This window comes from Oreochromis niloticus, linkage group LG17, assembly GCF_001858045.2.
Source record: "Oreochromis niloticus isolate F11D_XX linkage group LG17, O_niloticus_UMD_NMBU, whole genome shotgun sequence".
Classification (NCBI taxonomy): domain Eukaryota; kingdom Metazoa; phylum Chordata; class Actinopteri; order Cichliformes; family Cichlidae; genus Oreochromis; species Oreochromis niloticus.
The window spans coordinates 1,243,590-1,250,071 of NC_031981.2; the positions used below are offsets into that span (position 1 = coordinate 1,243,590).

General features: G+C 42.8%; 1 protein-coding gene across 1 annotated transcript in view; it reads right to left on the bottom strand.

Moving 5' to 3' along the window:
• Positions 1–1,764, bottom strand: part of fam163ab (family with sequence similarity 163 member Ab) — a 33,130-nt gene extending 31,366 nt beyond the window's left edge. The window contains exon 1 of the mRNA XM_003455648.5: positions 1,174–1,764. The gene's annotated coding sequence lies outside the window, so the exon portion shown is untranslated. The remainder of the gene's footprint in view (positions 1–1,173) is intronic.
• Positions 1,765–6,482: the final 4,718 nt, after the last annotated feature.

Sequence of the window (6,482 nt, forward strand, 5' to 3'; positions counted from 1 at the left end):
AATTTGAAGGGCCACATGACCTGAAGCTAGAGGTCATAAAGTCGTCAGGAAAATCTTTACTGAGGAGCAATCGAGCCAAGCACATTATCGTATAGACTTGTATACAACTGGATGTTTTTTTCTCATAGAAGTCGCCCCCTGTTGAGCGCTGAGAAGAATGCAGGTCCTTGGTGTCACTTTTCAGACTCTGAAACAGCATCAATCATTCATACAGTCTGTGTGGTGAGGAGGATTAGGTTTGTGCATGTGTGTGTATGCAAGCGAAAGGCTAATAAACTAAACTAATAAACGACACTACATAACAGAGCCATAACCAGCTTTGTCATCCTGTGACTCTGCAGCCTCCATGAGCTACAGCAGGCACCATCACTTCTCCTGATTCTTCAGGTTCTGATCAGGCAAACAAAAAAACAGCCTCGAGTGGGGAAACTCACAGAAACCAAAACAAATCAAGCACATTTTTCTTTGAAACTTTGCTTTGGTAACAGGACTCTGTCAGGATTGACTTCCTTTTGGATACAGCCTCAAGTGATCATTTAAGTAACTGCAGTTATTTGTGATGGATAAATATTTTTCTTCTTTTAGTCCAAAATTCTGCGTCATATTTTGCAACTTGTTTGTACAATGTGACCATTAAAGGGTTGTATCTGTGTCATGTTTTGCATGTAGTACAGTAAAGGACTTTGGGGTGATCCCTCTCCAGAGGCCAAACTGAACTTCAGACCCCAGCAGTGAGGAACCTTACCTCGTTTCCCCCATCTGTTCAAAAAACACTAACCACAAGCAGTAAAGTAGCAGTCACTGCCTTCATCTACACATTGCTGTTTAATTAATTTCATTTAATGAATTGCCAGCAAGCGATCACAGTAGAATCAAAATGGCAAACACCTCCAGCTGAGCTTCTCCACCCTCACTTTATCTCCACTGCCCACATTTCACGATGCATAAAAGTGAAAAAAAAATTAGCTTCAATTATACCTTCTTTTCCAGGTAATGTGACATTTTCATAAACCTAACAGAACAGTGACCCTTCTGAACCCCAATCATTCCAGTCAGAAACTAAAACCTCTGATTAAAAATAAATAAATAATAAATAAATGGATTTTAAATAAATCTAAATTCTTTTTGAAAGAATTCGCTTACAAACACAGTTTCAATTTCAACCACACATACCTGATCTAATTACATGGTCCGCTGGTCAATCTTGGGCCAATCTTGTGGAAACTGACCATGAAAAATCCACCAGCATCCTTATCGCAGCAAGAGGAAGACAGAGAAACGCTGTACATGGGACTGCGGCGGAACTTCTCCGAGGATGAGCCGGAGTCCAGAGCGCGCACAGCCGCCGAAACACCAGCGGTGTGGAAACAGCAGACTAGAGGTCAAATGCACGGCTGTGAACACAACCAGAACCGGAGGACACTGAAAAATGGAGCATAGTGACGGCGCGCCAACCGGAGGAAACAAACCGATAAGGACGAGAACAACTCCCAGATGAGCGCTTTTTACGCGCATGTAGTGTGTGAAAACGCGTTCACCTCCACTCACAGCGGCGTTATTCTCGGGACTCCAAGAGAGAAAGCAAGCGGCAGGAAGCTTGAAATCACGGAATTTAAGCCGGACACATCCAACAAGTGCGGACGGGAAGGCGAAATGACGCTGCTGGGCGGACTGGGGAGCGATGGGAGCAGAGGAGCCGCCCCACATCACGCAGAACCTCCCTGAAAAAGAAGACGTGATGTAGTGGGCCTACATTTCATGAATGCCAAAAATATATTTATATATCAGCCAGAATATTACCGTCGAGGTTCCACTTTACTCGATGCCAGTAAAAATGAAGTGGGATGTTTCTGAACTCTGTTTAATCACAGCATAAACTTAAAGTGTGCACCATATTCAAAATATTAGTACTGTATCATATTACTGTATGAGTATCACAGTACTGTATGATAGCAGTAGAATTCAACACGCTGATATAGTAGAAGAAAGCGAAGTTAAATGATAAATATAATAACCCCAAAAATAACATGTAGTCATCATTATATAGATACAACCAGGAGACGGGACATTTCGACGCTTTCAGCCATACTCATCACCCATAAACTCCTTTAGACTTAAGAATACAACCTGGATGTTACCCTGAAGGCTGGTTCAGAATGTTCCCATTAGAAAACGAAGTCTGGGTAATGCTACAGTAAAACCCCCATACACAGACCATTGAGCCACAGTAATTGATTTGCCCTCAATCACTGTTCCTTTAATCTACTTACTGTTGCAGCCAAGTCAACGCCAATATTGACGGAGAGGGAAGGCCTGGCTGACTAAAAAGGGATGTGCAACAAAATTGAGACACACAGATTTATGCAAGTGAATCCAAGAAGAGCAGGGCAGCGGAAGCTGGGCAGTCTTGCTCCAGGATCTCAAACTACAGAGGACAAAAACTGCCAAAATCACAAAGCAATAAATTATTAAAATGCATAAAAAATAAACTTTGCATTAAAAAGGTTATGAAATATAATATGATTCTTCTTTTTAGCTTTTAGCTTTGTTTTACTTGTTGACCTCTAAGGAGCTTGGACCTGTTTACTTATTTTTACATTTTTTATCAACATATTCATTCTTTAGATTTATTGATGTATTATTTGACTGTATGACTTCCAGCTAAGTTAAGCGACTAGTCCATATATCACCAAATGGCTGACCTCGGTCCAGATCCGAACCAAGTGCTGGTTCTGTCTGGAACGGTAATCAGTGCCAGAAAAAATTCCCCCGTAATACATAAACCCAGAGCACTGTTTTATCAGTACGACGGTGAGTGAGTGGACGAATCAGTGTGGGCTCATTCCTCCAAACCTTTATGTCTCACATACTGTGAAACAGTGGAGCTAATCAAAAGCGGGAATGTTAAGCGTCTCTACGAAACCCAAACACAAGTTTGTTGAAGAGACGTATCCACCGCAGTGACCATGTTTGGGTCGACTTACAAACCAGGCAGCATTCTCTATTATGAACAACAAGCACCGTTCCAGGCTCACCAACGCACACTTCATATGTGCACTTGTTGTGTACAAAATCTTAGTAATTGGACCTACTGGGGTTTTAATTGGTTACCCCTGAACTAGTCCTCCTTCTAAGTGTAGACAGCTACGTCAGTGCTGTGTGAACAGAATCAGTATAGGAAAGCATCCATCCATCCATCCTCCCATCCATCCATCCTCCCATCCATCCATCCATCCTCCCATCCATCCATCCTCCATCCATCCATCCTCCATCCATCCATCCTCCCATCCATCCATCCATCCATCCTCCCATCCATCCATCCATCCTCCCATCCATCCATCCATCCTCCCATCCATCCATCCTCCATCCATCCATCCTCCATCCATCCATCCTCCCATCCATCCATCCATCCTCCCATCCATCCATCCTCCATCCATCCATCCTCCATCCATCCATCCATCCATCCATCCATCCATCCATCCATCCTCCCATCCATCCATCCATCCATCCATCTATACTCCCATCCATCCATCCATCCATCCTCCCATCCATCCATCCATCCATCCTCCCATCCATCCATCCATACTCCCATCCATCTATCCTCCATCCATCCATCCATCCACTTCTGGGAATTCATTCAGGGAACAAAGGGAATTCAAGATTTAGAGGATTGAGAGACCGGTAACACCTTGCTACTACTCTCATGTCTGTATGCTAGATATGAATCTGCAGAGAACAGATGTCTAGCTTTGCTTCAAATAGAGACCTAAAACCAAAGTAGACATCTATCCTGACTTTACCCAAAGGCAAAAGAACAACGATCCACCACATCTTATTCTCATTAATTATCTTATTAGGTTGGAGGTTTTTTTGCAAACACAAAAGTGTAAACACAAGTTATTGTTTTTCAAAACTTCTCTGTCAAACCATTTCTTGACTGGGAACAATGATGAACAAGTGTATTTCCCAGAGTATTCATAGTAATCTCTTTCTTTGAACCTCCACAATGACAAAAACTGAAATGTCTTTAATCAAGATATTAATCCATAAGAGCCCAGACCCATTTTTATTGTCAGGAAAACTATGGGCGAGTCAAAGTTGAAACTTTAACAGGAACTTTCCTCAGTGTGTAAAGGAGCGTAGACATCTGTGTCGCTGTGGTTGTATGGGTTAAAGATGCTCATTCAGTAAAACTACAGTCACCTCAAGGATACGGTTCAAAACCTTTAGTCACTGCTTTAAATGTTCTCTGGAAAACAACAACAAAAAAATGCATACCTGTTCAGACTTGGGAGAGCGGGGGACCTCTCTACCACAAAAACAAGGACATGGGTTTAGACCGCTCCTGTAAATGCACGCCACACCCAAGTCTGTGCAAAAACTGTGTATCTGAAATGTAAAAGAGAAAGAGAGCATCCAGAGCAAGCTAGAGCTGCTTGATTTAACTGACAGTATTGACTCTGGGGGAGGTGCCGACACAAGATCTGAGCTTCACATTGCTGGATCAGTCAGCAGTGACCTTCCCTCATTACATCCAGGACGTTACTCCGTATTACAGTATGATATTTTAGTCAGAGGAGGGGACTGGATGACAGAATAGGCAGAAGGGTCTGAGATCACAGAGGGCAGACAATGCAGGTAACACACATATTCTGCTGTGCCAAAAAGGGGGGAAAGTTGTGTAAGTGTAGACGTGTGCTGGTTGACATGATTGACCCTAACCTGAAAATCTGGCTAGCAGTTTCTGATGCATGTATATCCTATTTTGGTGACTGAAAGAAATATGAGTTATAGCAGATGTGTTAAACAGTGGCTTGTTGCAGTTAATCAAGCAGTCAGTCAGACAAGATATCCATCACAGTGAGGAGTTTGAGCCAGAGCTTTATTACTCATGTCTGACCTGCGCTGTCTGATGGACTGATGGTTAATGGGAAGTGCACTGTAGAAACACAATGCGATGGATACTGGGCAGCAAAGCTGGGCACTGACGAGGTGCCGGCATTTAAAATCAAAATAAAACCAAGTAAGAGCTAAAGTAGCCATCAGGTGTTTGGGCGTGTGTGCAGCATCTCTATGGCAACCTGGCTCACAGTGTGCCGTGAGAGTGGAGACCATAGAAACGCATGCCACGAAGCTCCCACTGCACACTTCTGGTGCTGATGTTAATGTCAGAGGAGGTTTGGAACACATCAGCATTTGGCATCTCCACCGTGAAGCTTCATGTGCTCTGCTGCTTCAAGGGTGAAATAGTGTGGTTTCCAAACCCTTCCAGTCTGTAATAATACCACAGGTGATGGTTTAGTGTCTAGGAAAAACTGACCGTTACATTAAATTCAGTGTAAATGTTTGTAAAGGCACCCCACAGGGGGTGGAAGACAAGAGGTGTGGACTAATAATTTTGTCCATATCGTCTAAGTTTGCATGTCAAAGTTTTCTATATGAAAATATATATATTTATGAGACTTTTTAAGAAAAAGGTCAGAAATTTCCCCTTCCACTGCTAAAATCTCTATAAGGTGCATTTTAGCAGAGTGTCTGTGAAGGTTCTCAGTCATCCAGGTCATCCTAGTCTAAGGAGCTTGGAAAGAAAAGCATCTGGACTTCTTTAAGTTGCCTGAAGATGTTTCACCTCTCATCCGAGAAGCTTCTTCAGTTCTAGCGCCAAATGGTGGAGAGTCCCAGATTTAAACCCCATGGGAGTGTCCCCCTCTTGGGGGAGTGTCACTCCCATGGGGGGAATAATCTCAGAAAATCACATGATAGGGTGGGGCTAGCGGGTTCACCTGAAACCTTGGCTGATTGTGACCTACACCCGTTTTCACACCTTGGCTCGTGTGATTAGGTAAAGGATCAACAGGGGGTTCATGGCCCCCTTGGGGGGGAAACTCCCACAGGGCTTAAATCTGGGACTCTCCACCATTTGACCCCAGAACTGAAGAAGCTTCTCGAATGAGAGGTGAAACGTCTTAAAACGTCCAGACGCTTTTCTTTCCAAACTGTTGAAGAGTTAACTAATTAATTTGTTAGTAAATCAGTTTAGTGCAAATTAAAGTTTAATTACTTTGGAATAATGTGTTGAATTAAATGCAGGCCCTGCATAGCAAGATGAAAATATGATCCAACTGACTGAAGCATAGTGAATGCTTTGAGGCTGCTTTGCTGCCACTGGGACCGGAGAGCTTGTAAGAAAAGTGAATTCCCAAATTAATTTATGTCAGAGTGGCTGATCACCAGCTACACATCAAAGTAAATGTGCTAAAGAAGCCTTTCAAACAAAGAAAAGCTGCTCTGAAAATGCAGCGTGCTGCGAATGCTTAATTCACATTCAACAACTGCACAGAAGGCTCGAATTTGTCTATATTTGTAGACAAAAATCAAAATGACCAGAGTTTACAGACTGTACTGTTTGTGTCATTTGAACTTAATAAATCCACAGTGCTGTGTGTATTTTCCTCATGTTCACTGTGGTGCTGGGTTTTATC